This window comes from Orycteropus afer, unplaced genomic scaffold (assembly GCF_000298275.1).
Source record: "Orycteropus afer afer isolate SDZICR_OR568_19922 unplaced genomic scaffold, OryAfe1.0 scaffold00408, whole genome shotgun sequence".
NCBI classification, from domain to species: domain Eukaryota; kingdom Metazoa; phylum Chordata; class Mammalia; order Tubulidentata; family Orycteropodidae; genus Orycteropus; species Orycteropus afer.
In genome coordinates this window covers 1,500,144-1,516,528 of record NW_006921995.1, presented here as the reverse complement: position 1 = coordinate 1,516,528, position 16,385 = coordinate 1,500,144, and the positions used below count along the sequence as shown (strand labels likewise).

General features: G+C 40.0%; 1 non-coding gene across 1 annotated transcript; it reads left to right on the top strand.

The window, feature by feature from the left end:
- The first annotated feature begins 2,316 nt into the window (after positions 1-2,316).
- On the top strand, positions 2,317-2,423 carry LOC122151367. Its single transcript, XR_006164122.1, has one exon. It is a non-coding gene; the product is annotated as a U6 spliceosomal RNA (small nuclear RNA).
- Positions 2,424-16,385: the final 13,962 nt, after the last annotated feature.

The following is a 16,385-nucleotide window of genomic DNA, read 5'->3' as shown; positions in this document are numbered from 1 at the left end:
ATGATGGGCTCAAGTATAGCAGGGATTGTGGGGCTGGCGCGGGATCGGGCAGTGTTTCGTTCTGCTGTGCATGGGGTTGCTATGAGTCGGAAACGACTCGACGGCACTTAACAACAACAACAACTGTGTAGGAAGTTAGAAGTCCAAATTAGCAGTGCCAGCTCTAGGGTCTAGGTGAACGTCCCTTCACCATGAGCTGATGCTCTGCTTCTTGCACCATGCCCACTAGAGCAAGCTAGAGCTTCTCTGACTCATGCAGCTTCTGGTTGCTCAGCTAATGAACCCAAGAACATTAGGTAAAATGGGATGATCCCAAGATTGGCAGGCAACATGGAAAGCCGCTGGTTCAAGTCCAGAAACTGGAGATGAAGACTCAGCCAAATGCAGGATCATCATGCGTAAGAGACCTTACTCAAAATTTCACCATTTATACTGGAAGCAGGCCACACCCTAAAGGCAATTCCACTTCAACTGATTAGGTGCTCATAGCACATTCCACCCTGGAGATGATTATAATCTCATAATGGGGAATAACTACATCCAGCTGCCAAGCCACTCAAAACCACAGCCTAGCCAAGCTGACACACAACCTTTGATTACCACATGTTGTATCACAATGTAAATTATATTATATTATATATTATCTGGCAAATTCAACTACCCAAGGAACAGCCAAGAATAAAAAGGAAAATAAAAAGTTACCTGAATCACCAAATAAATCTTAAAGAATGTAAGTACAAATCTTATGCAGTTTATTCTCAGGAGAACCTCTCTGGCCACTATTCAGGTCTGATTTACTTCTGGTTTAAATACAATTCTTAGATGCTTAATCAACCAAATTTTTATTCCACATCAGAAGAAAAGCAGCAAAATATGCAGAAAGGAAAGAAGCCTGGTACATTGGCAATGGTGTTGATAGTTTTCATGGAGTTCATTCCAACTAATGGAGACCTTATGATTGCAGAGTAGAACTGTTCCATGAGTTTGTTTGTTTGTTTGTTTTAAAAAAAAAATAATTTATTCATTTTGTTGTGTTGAGAATATACACAGCAAAACATACACCAATTCAACCATTTCTATATATACAATTCAGTGACACTGATTACTTTCATCAAATTGTACAACTATTCTCACCCTCTTTTCTGAGTCCCCATTAATATAAACTCACTGTCCACTAAGTTTCCTTTCTAATCTTTTGAGTTGCTATTGTCACTTTGACCCCCTATAGATAGTTCTTAAAAGAGCATAATATTCAAGGCATTTAAGTTAAACTATTGTTTGGTGTAAAGAGGACTGCTTCAGGAGACATATTTGGTTTAAGGTTTAAACATTACCTCAGAGTAATAGTTTCAGGGGTTCATCCAGGCTCCATAGCTCCAGAAATTCTGGATTCCATGAGAATTTGAAATTCCATTCTACATTCTTCTCCTTTTGATCAAGAGTCTTCTATAGAGTCTTTTATCAAAACATTCAGCAATAGTAGGCAGGCACCATCTGGTCCTTTTTGTCTTGTAGCAAAGGAGTGGTATACTATTTAAAAAAAAAAAAAAAAAACAGCTTTATTGAACTATAATTTACATACCATAAAAGTCACCCATTTTAATTTTACAGTTCAATGATTTTTAAGTAAATTTTCCAACTTGTGCAAACTTCACCATAATCTGGTTTTAAAACATTTTAATTGCCCCACTAAGGTCCTTCATGCTTATTTACAACTAATCCCTATTCCCACCTGCAGCCCTAGGTAAATACTAATCTACTTTCTCTCTCTCTATATTTGCCTTTTCTGGACATTTTATAAAAACGCAGTCATAAAATAGTGGTCTCTTGTGTCTGGTATAACTTGGCATAATGGTTTTCTTTTTGTGCCTCTTGTATGCTCTATTATCTATATTAATATATGTGCAGCACATACAATTGTGTATATAGAAATATCCACAACCAAACCTATAACTGCAGGTGGATGTGTTCCTTCATAGGATTTACAAGGCTGTGACCTTTTATAAAGAGATCACAAGTCAGGCCTGTCTTCTGAGATGCTTCTGGGTAGAACAGAACTCTCAATCTTTTGGTCAGTAGTCAAGTGCTTAACTATTTGCACCAGTTAGGGACCTACACTAGCAATAACCCAAACTAAGTCTGATGACCTTCTTTGGATATAGAAGAGAAACGAGCTTCAAAACATACATCACAATAAAAGACACACAATTCTAAAACTGAAGTGTGGGAGCAAACAGGTTTATACATCTCAGCATCAGCTGAGACCATCACTGATGTTCATTACGGTAAAACTGAGTCATCAAGAAAAGGTGAAGTGTGCTCGATTCAGCAGCACATATACTAAAATTGGAACAATGCAGAGAAGATTAGCATGGCCCCTGCACAAGCATGATAGGCAAATTCATGAAATGTTCCATATTTATAAAAAAAAAAAAGAAAAGAAAATGTGAAGAGAAAGTGGGGCCAAAATGGTGGACTACACAAATATAGTGTCCATACCCTCTGCAACCATGATCAGAGAAACCAAGTGAAATGAACACAGATGAAAATCCTGAAACCCAGAGTTTCAAAGGAAAGGGTAAAGAAGTAGATCAAGTACCAAAGAGAGGAAGAGACTGAATAAAAACAGCAAACAAGCAGGCATGTGAAGTTGTGAACTGCCAATGGGTCCAACACAGTTCAGACATTTTGAATGATAGACAGTAGCATTTCTATTGAGGCAGGAACCAGAAGACCTCTATTCACCAGGACAGCACTGGCATCCACATCCGTGATCAGTGATCAGAAAGATGTGAGTCCTTCTTCCTCAGCCCACATACCCTGGTGGTGACCAGAAGCCCAGCAAGTCCAAACCCCCAGGCATCTGGCAGTTGATCAAACCCATCTACCACTGCCAATGATTAGCTGACTTTTTTCTGTTTTCTTCCTTCTACCTTCTTCCCCCTCTATTCCAAATTTTTTTTTTCTTCCACTCCCTCTTTTGTTTCTTGATCCCCTGGAGCAAGCACCTAGTCCTTGCCACCTCCTCAGTCAGCAGTGCCCAGCTCTGCACGTCAACAACCACTAGGGCACACTCCCATGGAGTGAGCACCATGCTACTACCTTCACAGCTCTGTTTGGCAGCTAGTGATTGCACCAACCAGTACCATGCCACCTCATTTTTTCCTTTCTCTTTGTTTATTTCTTTTTTTCCCTTTCCTTTTAATTCTTTCCTCTTCCCCTAATGGTTTTTTTTTTTTTTCCCTTCCTCTTCCCTCCCGCACCCCTTTGTTTTTGATCTTGCAGTGAGTCAATAGGCCACCCACTGCATCCACAGCCAGTAATGCCCACTCCAGCCCCTTGGCTGTCAGTGTGGTGTGTGTTCCCACAAAGCTAGCACCACTTGACATTGCAGCAGTGTTTGGTAGCTGGTACTTGTGCTGCTTTTCACTTTTTCCTTCCTTTCTTCATAGCTCTTCCTTCTTCCCCTCCTTATTTTTTTTTCTTTTGTCTTCCTCTTTCCTCCCCACTTTTTTTTTGGATCATGTAGAGAAGGTAGCCCCCCACCTGCCACCTCCACAGTCAATGACACTAATGCCCTCATCTTCACAGTCAGTGCTGCATACTGCTGCAGACCCAATGTCGAGTTAAGACTGCAGCCATGTCTGGCAGCTAGCGCTTGTGCCAGTATTGCACTTTTTTTTCTTTTTTCTTTCTTCACAGTTTTGCCCCCAGCCCCATGCCGCGCCCCCACCATGTTGGTTGCTTTCCCAATGTTCTTTTTTTCTTCACCCCTTCTTTCTTTCTTACTTTCTTTTTTATTCTGAAGAGTGGGCTGCCCCACTCCTGCCACCTGCATGGTCAGCAACACCCCACTCCTACCCCTCCACAGTCAGCAGTGCAGTTTCCCACATTCTGGCTTCAGCTGTGTTTGGCAAGTAGTACTTGCTCCAGGACTGTGCCAATTTTTTTTTTTTTTTTTGCTTTCTTGCTTTTTCTTTTTTTCTGTTGTATTAGTTCTTCCCTTTTCTCTTCTTTTTTATTTCTTTTCCTTTTTCTTCCTCTTCCTGCCCTGATTTATTCACCTCATCAGTCTGGAGCCAGTGACCATACCCCACCAGACTCACCACACCTGCTATACCACCTACTCCAACACCATTGGATTTATGACAGCAGCCTGCCAAGCTTGCCTCAGTTTCTCCACATATCCAGTGATTAGTGACTCATGCCCACTTTCCCAACTATTACCAAATTCACCCAGAGACAGGTGGTAATCACCCCAGTACTGCCAAACTAGAGATCAGAGCAGCACACCTACCCTATTGCCTGTATATATTAAAACAAACAAAACAAAAACTCAGCTTGAAGAAAAACAACATACAATCAACAAATGAAGACAATCATATCACAAAGTCTTAGAGAAAGTAGACATTTTCAAATAATACAAGAATACAGGAAGTAGATTGCCCAGTCTTCCTTCTGCAGAGTGGCTGGTGGGCTTGAACCACCAACCTTCTGGTTAGTAGTCAGTTAATTAGGCACTACACCACCAGAGCTCCTTGACCAAAATACAGGGTTTCAAAATATTCCTGACAAAGAAATCTTATTGCAACTACCTTATAATGAATTCAGCAGACATATACTTAGGTCCGTTCAGCAGATTAGGAATGAGATCAAGGAAAACAAAGACAACATGAAGGAAAACAGACACAATGCTAAAATAATTCAGGAAAACAACACAAGAACAAAGTATCCTATTTAATGAATAAAGGGTCAATCCAACAAGAGGACATAACCATAATAAATATCTACAAATCCAATGAAAGAGCCTCATAATATATAAATCAAACTTTAACAGACTTGCAACAGAAATAGACAATTCTACAATATTAGTAGGAGACATAATATACCACTTTTGATGAAAGAGAACAAATAGAAAAAAATTCAACAAAGACCCAAATGCTCTAAACAGCACAATCAATCAACTTGATCTCACATATGTATACAGAACATCCCACCCAAAAGAATGCAATATACATGCTTTTCCAGCACACATGGAACATTCTTAAGAATAGACCATATATTAAGCCATAAAACAAGCCTCAATACATTTAAAAACATTGAAATACCCCAAGTATCATCTCAGATCACAATGCTATAAAATTATAAATCAATAAAAGGAAGATCAAGGAAGTAAAAATCAAATACATGGAAACTGAATAATATCCTTCTTAAAAACTAGTGGGTAATAGAAGGAATAAAAATGGAATAAAAAGTATTTGAATCAAATGAAAATACAACATACCAAAATCTTTGGGACACAGCAAAAGTAGTGCTCAGAGGACAATTTATAATAATAAACATACAAAGAAGAAAGAACCAAAAAGAAGAAAGACCAAAATCAATATCTTACCCACCGTCTCCAATAATTAGAAAAAGAATAGGGAAAAAAAAAAAAAAAAAGCCTACAGTCACTTGAAAAAAGAAAGGATTAATAAGACTACAAGTTGGTTCTTTGAAAGGATTAATAAAATTGACAAGCCACTGGCAAATTTAACAAAGGAAAAGAAGGAGAACATGAAAATAAACAAGAATAAGAAATGAAATATGCAATGTCGTAACAGAGTCAACAGCTCTGGTAACATAGTGCCTAAGGCACTTGACTGCTAACCAGAAGGCTGGTGGTTCAAACCCACCAGCCACTCCTTGGAAGGAAGGTTGGGCAATCTACTTCCATAGTCATACTGCCTTGGAAATCCAAGGAGGGGTCTCTATGAGTCAGGTCTGACTTGATAGCACATAACAACAAAAACATAAAGAACTGCACTGCAACATATTTGAAAACCTAGAAGAAATGGACAAACTTCTAGAAATACACTACCTACTCAAATTAATACAATCTGAGGTAGCAAATTTAAACAGACCCATCACAAAAGAAATTGATCAGGTCATAATAAAACTCTGACCAAAAGAAGTCCTGGCCCAGATGGCTTCACTGATGAATTCCACCAAACATTCAGAGAAGAGCTGACATCAGTTCTACTGAAAGTATTCCAGAACAAAGGAAATGATGGAATACTCCCAAACTCATTCTATGAAGCCAACATAACCTAGAATATGACAATTAGGCAATGACACCACTAAAAAAGAAAAGTATAAACCAATACCTTGCATGAACACAGATGCAAATATTCTCAACAAAATACTAGCTAATAGAATCCAACAACATATAAAAAAATGATACATCATGACCTAGTAGGATTCATACCAGGTATGCCAGGATGGTTCAACATTAGAAAAACAGTAACATAATCCACCACATAAATAAAACAGGAAAAGAACCACATGGTCATAGCACTTGACTCAGAAAAGGCATTTGACAAAATTAACACCAATTCCTGATAATAATACTCAGTAAATAGGAATAGAAGAGAAATTCCTAAATAAATTAAGGGCATACATACAGAACCAATTGCTAACATTATACTCAATGGAGAGAGACTTAAAGCATTCCCCTTGTGAACAGAAACCAGACAAGAATGGCCTTTATCACCACTTATATTCAAGATTGTGTTGGAAGTCGCAGCCAAACAAATAAGGCAAGAAAGGGAAGTAAAAGACATCCAGACTGGCAAAGAAGAAGTAAAACTATTTCTTTTTGCAGGTTAAATGATCCATGTTCATTGCAGCTCTTTTCACAATAGCAAAGAGATGGAAACAACCTAAGCACCCATCAACTGGTTAATGGATTAACTATGGTACATACACACAATGGAATACTATGCAATGTGAAAGAATAACAATGAATCTGTGAAACACCTCATAACATGGATGAACACAGAGGACGTTTTCCTGAGTGTAATTGTTCTTAGGTGCTATTGAGTCAGTTTCGGCTCATAGCAACCTCATGTACAACAAAACGAAACATTGCCCAATCCTCTGCCATCCTCACAATTATTGCTGTGCTTGAGCCCATTGTTGCAAACACTATGTCAATCCATCTCGTTGAGGGTCTTCCTCTTTTCTGTTGACCCTCTACCCAGCATGATATCCTTCTCCAGGAACTAGTCCTTTCTGACAATATGACTGAAATATGTGAGATGAAGTCTGGCCATTCTTGCTTCTTAGGAGCCTTCTGGTTCTATTTCCTTCAAGACAGACTTGTTCATTCTTCTAGTGGTCCATGGTACATTCAATCACAAAAAGACATATATTGTATGAGACCATTGCTATAAAGTCAAGAAAAGAAAGAAACATTCTTTGAAGGTTACCAGGGATGGGAGGGGAAGGAAGAGTAAATCACTAACTAGAGGGTAGACAAATATTGGCTTGGGTAAAGGGAAAGGCAATATACAATAAGGAGATATCAGCACAAAATGATCAGGGTAGAGGAAGGCACTGGGAGTAGCATGAGATTTAAAGGCAATAAAGGTAAATATTATTACATACAAAATCCTGCAGTAACAGGATTTAACATAACAATAACCTATGAGTAGATACATAGATAGACACCCAAACTGAACAGGTGTGGGAAGACAAGTGTTTCTACACTCACAGATATATATAGATTTGACAGAGGATGTTTCCAGACATGTATTTATATGTGCTACAAATACATTCATGAATATAGTACAACATAGAGGTGATAAAATAATGAAAACTTGTTGTTGTTAGGTGCCGTCAAGTTGGTTCTGACTCATAGCAACCCTATGTACAACAGAACACAACACTGCCTGGTTCTGTGCCATCCTCACAAACTGCTATGCTTGAGCCCCTGGTTGCAGCCATTGTGTAATTCCATCTTGTTGAGGGTTTTTCCCTTTTTCACTAACCCTCTTATACTTCTTAGCTATAATTGAACACCTTGATGAAATGATTTGCTAGGCTTGGGGGCTCAGAACCATAGTCTGGGGAAAATCAAAGTCAATTCATATAATATAATCCACAAAGACAATGTTCTACATCATTTTGTGAGTGAGTGGCAACTAGGGTCTTAAAAACTTGTGAACAGCCATCTAAGGTACAACTATTGGTATCTCCTCATCACAAGCAAAGAAAAGTAAAGAAAAGCAGACACATGGAAATAATTAGTCCAATGGACTAATTGACCGTGTGAATCCCAGCCTCCATGACCATGAGACCAGAAGAACTAGATGGTGCCCAGCTACCACTGCCAAATGCTCTCAAAGAGATCACAGTTGGAGGTCCTGAATAGAGTGAAACAAAATTCCAAATAATAAAAATGTCCATGCTTACTGGTCTGATAGAGTATGATGGAACCTCCAAGACTGACCCTTAGACACCCTTTAGGCCTGAAATTGATCTCATCCCTGTGACTCACCTGTTAGCCAAACAATGGACAGGCCTATAAGGTGAACAATAACACCAGGGAGGTAAGCACTCTAGAACAACCAACCATACAAAATCAAAAAGGTAGCATTTGCCCAGGAATAAAGCTCAGAAGTCTGGAAGGGATAGGTAAGAAGGATGAATGAAAACAATAAATAAACACAAGGAGGAAGTAGGAAGAGTGCTGTTACATTGTAGGGATTGTAATCAATGTCTTGAATCAAAATGTGTATGAATTGTTGGATGGAAAACAAATTTGCTCTGTAAACTTTCACATAAATCACATTAAAAAAAAAATTGTTATGTTTTGCATCTACCAAATAAGAAGGCAGAATGTGTACTGCCTATAAAGCTTTCCAATAAAAATGGCTGAAATAAAAAATTTCATTCATTCATTTATTTATTAAATAAATATTGACTGCTTGTTATGTGCCAAGTTCCACTCTAATCCTCTGCCTTTTTATTTTCATTTTTATTTTAAGCAGACAATGACCTAGAAGATAAGCTATCTACTCATTTCTAACCACATTCTACAAAGCACTTATAGATTAAGCCTGGCCATAAAGAGAGTCTATACCTGAACCAGAACACTCTTCCTTCTCCAGCCCCCTGAAGCCTCTCAACTGCTCTCAATGGATTGTTTATGGTGTGGCTGAAGGGGATGATGAGACATAATCCAGTAAAACCTATTGCTATATTAATTATGAGAAAGTTTGTGGAAATAATAGATGTTAGGATCTAAGGATGGATTTATCTCTGTTCCTAATAAAAGAAATAGTATTACCCCTTATGTTGTTGTTGTTATGTGCCGTCAAGTTGGGCCCAACTCATAGCGACTCCTCCTTGGGTTTCCGAGGCTGTATCACTACGAAAGTAGATTGCCCCATCTTCCTTCTGAGGAGTGGCTGGTGGGTTTGAACCACCAACCTTCTGGTTAGCAGTCAAGTGCCTTAGGCACTATGCTACCAGAGCTCTATAGACTCTCTGAATCGTGTAACTGAGCAAATTTTCTATTTTGCCTTGGCTAGCAGAAACCTCAAAGCCAATAATGTAATCTACCATTCAATGCGAAAGATTTCATCTGAACCATTTTGTATACTATGTTTTGTTTCCCTACCTTCTCCCACCCCCATCCCCATCTATCTCATCTTTCTTACTTGTATCTTTTTGCTATATTGTTTATTTTATTAGGGAAAAAAAATTGTATGGGATTGATCATGGGCAAGGGAATACTCTGACCACTTTACAAAAATTAACTCATTTATTTCTCATCATTATCCCATATGGTAAATACTTCTGTTATAACATTGATAGATAATTTGAAACTGAGGCACTTAAGAGATTAGTTATCATTTGTATCTTTTAATCCACAATAAAACCTTTTTGGAAAAGAAGATAACTGGAAAATTTACTTATGTGGATATCCTCAATTTCCTCATTTATATTTTCAAATACAAAATTTTAAAAATTAAATATGTATACATACATGTAGGAGGGAGCTCTGATGCCATAGTGCTTAAGGCATTTGACTGCTAACCAGAAGGCTGATGGTTCAAACCCACCAACCACTCCTTGGAAGGAAGGTTGGGCAATCTAATTCCCTAGTGATAACGCCTTGGAAACCCAAGGAAGGGTCGCTATGAGTCAGATCTGAATCAATGGCAGTGAGTTTGGTGTGGTTTATATACATATATATGCAAATTTCAAGTGATATTTTTCTGATTTGAGAGGAACTTAATCACCCTGTGATCTAATCAGAGACTCCTGGGTGGGAAATCACTGCAATGATTTGAAGCTTCATAGCACACTGCCTACTGGCCTTCTGAGGGATCTGTTTCCCATTTCTTTATTAAGCAGTCTATCATCCCTCATACATGCTCTGGCAGCTGTGTTCATATGCTTTTACCTTGTGTGGCATAATAGAGTTAACTACCATTTGGTAAATGGCCTTGGTCCTTCATCTTATTGATTATTAGCACAGTTTTCTGCCTGAGATAACTAATTCAAGACTCTCCCTCTCCTGAAAACCCATGGGCTAACATAGAACAATTTTTTTGTGATTGTTTTGAGGATTCTTTTTCAGATTTTTAGCACAGCATGCTGTGAACAGTTTCTTGAATAACTGAAGATTGTAGGACATCTGGGTTAATTGGCTGAGTAAACGTCCATAAGGCCTTTACTCTCAGGGTCCAATGTTTCTCTTTTCTTAGCTGATATTACCCCCTTGAGTTGGCTCAGGAGAATTTAGAGACTGTATAACGAATCACCACATCAGATGAAATTAATCTCACTAACAGGCAAATTAAATTGGCAAAGAAAAGCCCTTCTGACCCCTTATTCACTTTAAAATTACTCCTAGTATGAAAATCAAAAAGAAACAGTATATCAATTTTTATGACTTTAAAATAAATGTGTATTCCCTTAACTCCATTTAAGTCAGAAAGTGAACAGAGTAACTGTCATTCCTTTAGGAGAGTGAAGAAAGCCAAAGCAAATTAAAATAGATCCTAATCATAAGGAAATCAATTAGCCCTGCCACACTTCTGAAACCAAAACCAAACTCACTGCCGTCAAGTCGGGTCCTACTCATAGCGACCCCTCTTTGGGTTTCTGAGATGGTATCACTAGTGTGGGGATTAACTTTGTGTGTCAACTTGGCTGGAACTGATTGAGTAGCTGGGCAGCTGGTGGTAGTTATTCCCCATACTGAGAGTGGCAATCAACTCCATGGTGGGATCTACTGGGAACAGCTGAGTAGCTGCCTTAGGGATGTGGTCTGCTTCCCAATATATAAGAAGCAGCTTTGGGAATGGTCTTTAGCTTATGGCACGCTTGAACCCTGCATGTAGCCGAGTCGTTCATCAGCTTGCCATGCTCTGCCGACCTTGGGACTTTCAGTGGACTTGAATTAATGGCTTCTTGTGTGGTTTGGTAACATTGGGACTGTGTCTTTTTATTTGTCAACCTTGGGCTTGTCAGCTTCAACAGCCAGCAGCTGTCTGAGTAGAGAAAAGCCTCTAGCTTCAGTAGGCCGGGAGATAGAGACAGAGGTGAAGCCCATAGTTGACGAACTTTCACCCAGCCCCTAGATCCTGGCACTTTGAACTCAGACTTAAAGTCTCTAAACTCTAAGAGAATAAACTCCTGTTTGTTCAAGCATCCCATTTGTGTTATATTTCCGTCAGAGTGGCCCTAGGTAACTAAAACAGAATATGGTACTGAGAGGGTAGGGTGCTGCTCTGACAGATACCTAAAATGTGGAAATAGGAATGCAGGGCATCCTTGACCTGAGACCCTGGCAGAGAGACACTGGCATGTAGTGTCAGAGACAGCAGGGGCAGAGCTGAGATGCCAGCATGAGAAAGTGACAGCCTTAGCAGCCCACGGAGGAGAAAGCTGGATGTCATTGCACAGGCGGCTTCCTGGTAGAGTGGGTTGCCTTCAGGTATTAATTGGTAGAATACACTGGCATGAAATGAAGTAGCAGGTTGACCAGCCCATGGAGCAAGAAACCTGAGTGCTTTTAGAGCAGGAAGATTTCCTGTGGAATGGGTTGCCTTTGGCATCATTAATCTGCAGAAGCAGAGAGACCAAGGAAACAGGAAGAAGAGCTGTCTCAGCCTCAAAGTCTGGGACCATGGCATCTGGGGGTGGAACCACCATAGCCCCCTAGGTTTCAAAGAGTTAAACCTTCACCAACTTGATTCTGGGGTGTGGGGCTGCTCGTTCATGTGGGCCAGTGGGATGGAGCCATAGCTGCTGCCCAAGAAAGAGGGGGCAGCACTACCTGCCCAAGAGGTAGAGGAACGGGGCCCACCAGGCCAAGGGGGTAAGGCTGCCACTCAGGAACTATGGAATTACAGCCACCCCGTGAAGATCTATACACGTGCCAAGTTGACAAGGGGTGGAACTGTGGTAGTTAAGGTTGTGTGTCAACTTGGCTGGGCCTGGTTGAATGGCTGGGCAGCTGGATATAGTATTCCTCATGATGATACTGGTAATCTACTCCATGGTGGAATCTACTGTGAGCAGCTGAGTAGCTGCCTTAGGAATGTAGTCTGCTTCCTTTATATAAGGAAAAGCCTTGGGGAACAATTTCTAGCTTATGGAACCCTGCATGTAGTCGACTCATTGTTCAGCAGCCTGCCATGTTCTGTTGATCTTGGGACTTTTAATGGACTTGAATTAATAGCCTGCCATGTGGTTTGGTAATATTGAGACTGTGCCTTATTACTTGTCAACCTTGGGCTTGTCAGCCTCAGCATCCAGCAGCCGAGTAAAGAAAAGCCTCTAGCTTCAGTGGGCCAGGAGCAGGGGACAGAGCTGAAGCCCAAGATTGAGGGGCTTTCACCCAGCCCCTAGAGCCCGGCACTTTGAACTTGGACTTAAAGCCTCCAAACTGTAAGAAAATAAACTCCTATTTCTTCAAGCCATCCCATTTGTGGTATATTCTTGTCAGAGCAGCACTAGGTAACCAAAACACTATGGAAGTTGATTGCCCAACCTTCCTTCCAAGGAGTGTCTGGTGGGTTTGAACCTCCTGGCTTCTTGTTAGTGGTCAAATGCCTTAGGCACTAACTACACCACCAGAATGCTCAGGAAATGGAAAAACCAAGTACCAAGGAAGGCTTGGGTAACTCTGACAATCAAATATGGGAAAATTATACATAAAGCAGTGGGATCCCAGGTCTCCACCGAAAAGCAGGCCCAAATGAATAGCCTATAGATACTGCAACTGGGAGACACTAACAAAAAGTGACAACTGAATATCCTCAGGCTGTACAGTGAAGCTTGCTATTCAGTAACACCTACTGTGTGCACCTAGTTCACAATTAGGCTTTGGAGTGTCTAAACCTAAACAACAATGGGAAACCTTGAGTCATAAGCAAACCAAGGAAAATTCCCATATGAATGAAGCTAGCTCACCCCCATTCTTTACTTCCTTAGCCCCTAACAACTCTCACCCATTCAACACACACTGTAAAGCAAAGACAATGCTAATGGAGATGATGCAGGGAGACTATCAGAGAAAAAAAGATACATTTGTGGAAGAAGAATCGTATTTTACTTTTAAATATACTGAGAATAAATAAGGATCTATTGTTGGAAATTTAAAATATGACAGCAGAAGTAAACATTTCACTAGAAGAACTGGAAAATAAGCCCAGGAATTCTTATAAAAGATACAAAAGAAAAAGACAAAGCGATGGACAATGGGGGAAAATCTTTTTTTTTTTTTTCTTTTTTTCTTTTTAGAGCACGCATGAAGGACATAGGGGCAGTGTCTGACCTCCTCCAGCTTCATGAGGGGAGGAGAGAATCACCATCAGCAATATCTACCCGAGGCTGATTTCTATGACGCAGAGGTCAGATATGCCACCACCTTCCTAACTTTTCACCAATTCTGACACCAACTCTTCCTTCCATGGCACTTTCTACTTCTCTACTGGGTTCGAGAATTCCTTGCAATGGCCCAATAGCCACACAGAACTCACAGACAAAACTCACAATTATAAGGTTTATTAAGAAAGTAACAAGTTACAATGCAGGATCAGAAACCCAGTGTTCAGTTCTTCAATCATGACAGCTTCTTCTCAGCTGTGTCATAGGCATGCTTCTCTTTGGCCCTCTGCCGTGCTCAGGCCTGTGTTACTAAGACTTCTTTACATTTGATGAATAGGTACCAGAGAGAGAACCCACTCTGCCAGCAAGCCTCCTGTCCAAAGGCATTCAGCTTCCTTGCTTCTTGGACCAGGAAGCCCCTGCTCTGTCTTGTGCTGGTGGTCTCTTGCTTCTGCTGCCTCTGCTGCCACCACCTATCTCTGCCATCTCTCTGCCACCCTCTGTGCAGGGATCTCAGGTCCAAGGACAAGTTCCACTCCCACTCTTTCTCTCTTGATGGTAGTGAGATCTCCCCTTTTCACTTCCGGGATGGGTCATTTTAAGCCTACCAGAATGGTAGAAGTGACCAATCCCCACATTAGGTTTCCAAACACCTTATTTCTGTGGTCACACCCACACAAGAGTGCCATGTACCTTATTTACATTATTGTCAAGCTATCCAATCCCCTTGGTGGGCCACAAACAGCTTACATTTGCATAGTTCCATCTAGTCATCTGTTAGGAATCACAAAGACCATGGCTAGAAGAGCCATAGTGAGTAATTCACAGCACCACAGAGCATCAGTCCTAGAGGTTGACAGCAACTCAGGATTTCCAGAAAAAACAAACTGAAAGAACAATTTGGAAAAAGCAATTTGAAGAATGCCAATCAAATGAAAACATGAAACCATTAATTCCTAGGAGGTGGTAGAAAAGAATGTTGTATAAGAAAAGAAAAGTTATGGTGTACTACTATATCCAATGGAGAGAAATGTTTGAATATATTAATGGAAATACTGTACGTATTCCATCAAAAATTACAATAGTACCGTTTTGGAGAAAAGAGATGAAGGAAGGATGTAAAAGGGCAGAAACTGTTATTTGCTATTACAAAACAGAACAAGGGGTTTAAAATACCGCATGGTTTAAAATCAGGAAGGGAGTGCATCAGGTTTGTATCCTTTTACCATACTTATTCAATCTGTATGCTGAGCAAATAATCTGAGAAGCTGGGCTATATGAAGAAGAACACAGTGTCAGGATTGGAGGAAGACTCATTAACAACCTGCTATATGCAGGCGACACAACCTTGATTGCTGAAAGTGAAGATGACTTGAAGCTCTTACTAATGAAGATTAAAGACTACAGTGTTCAGTATGGATTACACCTCAACATAAAGAGATGAAAATCCTCACAACTGAAAATCCTCACAACTGGACCAGTAAGTGGGAGCTCTGGTAGCATAGTGCCTAAGGCACTTGACTGCTAATCAGAAGGCTGGTGGTTCAAACCCACCAGCCACTCCTCAGAAGGAAGATGGGGCAATCTACTTCCTTAGTGATACTGCCTCAGAAACCCAAGCAGGGGTCTCTCTGAGTTGGGTCCAACTTGATGGCACATAACAACAACAACAATGGACCAATAAGCAACATCATGATAAATGGAGAAAAGTTTGAAGTTGTCAAAGATTTCATATTACTTGGATCCACAATCAACATCAATGGAAGCAGCAGTCAAGAAATCAGATGTCATACTGCACTGGACAAATGTGCTGCAAAAGACCTCTTTTAAGTGCTGAAGAGCAGAGATATCTCTTTGAAGACTAAGATGAGCCTAATCCAAGCCATAGTATTTTTAATCATCTCATAGGCATATGAGTTGGACAATGAATAAGAAAGACCAAAGAAGAGTTGATGCATTTGAGTTGTGCTGTTGGCAAAGAATACTGAAAGTACCATGGACTGCCGGAAGAATTAAATCTGTCCTGGAAGAAGTGCAACCAGAATGTTCCTTGGAAGCGAGAATGGCCAGACTTCATCTCATCTACTCTGGTCATGTTGTCAGAAGGGACAATTCCCTGGAGAAGGTAAAGGGAAGCATCAATGAAAAAGAGGAAGGCCCTCAACAAGGTGGATTGACACAGTGGCTACAATGATGCACTCAGGTATAGCAAGGACTGTAAGGATGGCAAGGACCAGGCAGTGTTTCATTCTGTTGTGCATAGAGTTGCTATGAGCCAACTCGACAGCCCCTAACAATGACATTACAAAAATTTAATAGAGAATATTTAAAATTGATAAATTAAGAAAAAGCAATAAATACATATATATAGAAATATGGAGGTAAATGCCGAGAAAAAAATAAGAAAAAAAATTTAAATGTTTGTCTTTGAGGAGCAGGATTCAGGTGGTAGAGGGTCATGGGAACTGCTTTTGTTTGGTTATGTTGTTGTTGCTTTTTAAACCTTTTAGCACTTTTACATTTTTTAAAACAAGGAACATGATTATTCTGAAAAATTAAAAATATGATTAAAACTCCTAAACAACATTCTCAGGTCATCGAAATGACTATTCTTTGAGAAATGATTATTGGTTGTTGAAAGTGATAATATAAGACATCAAAGGGAATTTCCTTGGTAATAGAATGAAATCTAGGAGCTCTGGTAGTGTAGTGCC